The sequence below is a fragment of the Brassica oleracea genome, chromosome C5 (genome assembly GCF_000695525.1).
Source record: "Brassica oleracea var. oleracea cultivar TO1000 chromosome C5, BOL, whole genome shotgun sequence".
Lineage (NCBI taxonomy): Eukaryota > Viridiplantae > Streptophyta > Magnoliopsida > Brassicales > Brassicaceae > Brassica > Brassica oleracea.
This window is the reverse complement of record NC_027752.1, coordinates 24,360,350-24,361,314: the sequence shown is the minus strand read 5'-3', so window position 1 is coordinate 24,361,314 and position 965 is coordinate 24,360,350.

Below are 965 nucleotides of genomic sequence, written 5' to 3'. Positions count from 1 at the left end.
TGAACACATAGAACATGTAGTCTCAAACACAATTCTTAAAATTATATAACAAGATATGTTATCAATTCTTCTCAGCTAGGCCATTGCACTAGCTAAATTTACTAGATGCTTTATCAAAATCTGAACTTTATTAAAAAAGATGTGTCCAGTATAACAGCATAATCAATGACATTTCAATATAAACTATTTTAATAATATCAAAATTCAAGAACATATTGATGGTTAACTAACTAGGCCACTGCAATATTAATTTAGATTTTTTTTGTTCTGCTTTTCAGCTTTTTATATGGGTTATTGAAACATAATTTTGTAATTGAAGAGAAAGTTGTCATTTAAACGAACGTTTTTGTAGCCACTTACAAGTCTAACTACTCAATCTTAAAAGGAAAGATTTTTTTTTATTTAAAAAAAACATAAATTTTGGTCCGTCATTTACTTTGAAAGAAAGAATATTTTTAAAATAATGATCAATGCAAAGATTCACCTAAATAATATAAGGGGTTTTTGCCAAAACTAACCCACAACTTGATTTTAACCCCAAACCTATACCCAAACTTGAATCAAATGCAAAACTAACCTAAAAGCCTAGTGAAATTACAGCCCAACCCCTTGTGACCAAACAAAAAAACAGAAGCCATTTTTACGAATATAGCCCTAGTAAATCGTCTGAGTCGTCTGAGATGTTGGAAGTCGTCTGGACGACTGAAGTGTAAGTCGTCTGGTACCAGTTTATTTTAAAAATAATTTATAAATCTTGTAAAAAATATTTTTATGCGTGAAAAATAAAAATCAAGTAATTATAAACAGTTTTAAGTGATATAAATTAAGATATGATAAAATTGATTTGTTTTGAAGATAGATGAGTGGAAGTAGTGAATCATGAAATACTTTGGTTTAGGAGTTTGGCAAACATATGTTGTAGTATTGTATGTATTGTTAGGGTTAGATTTTGGAAAACTAAAATG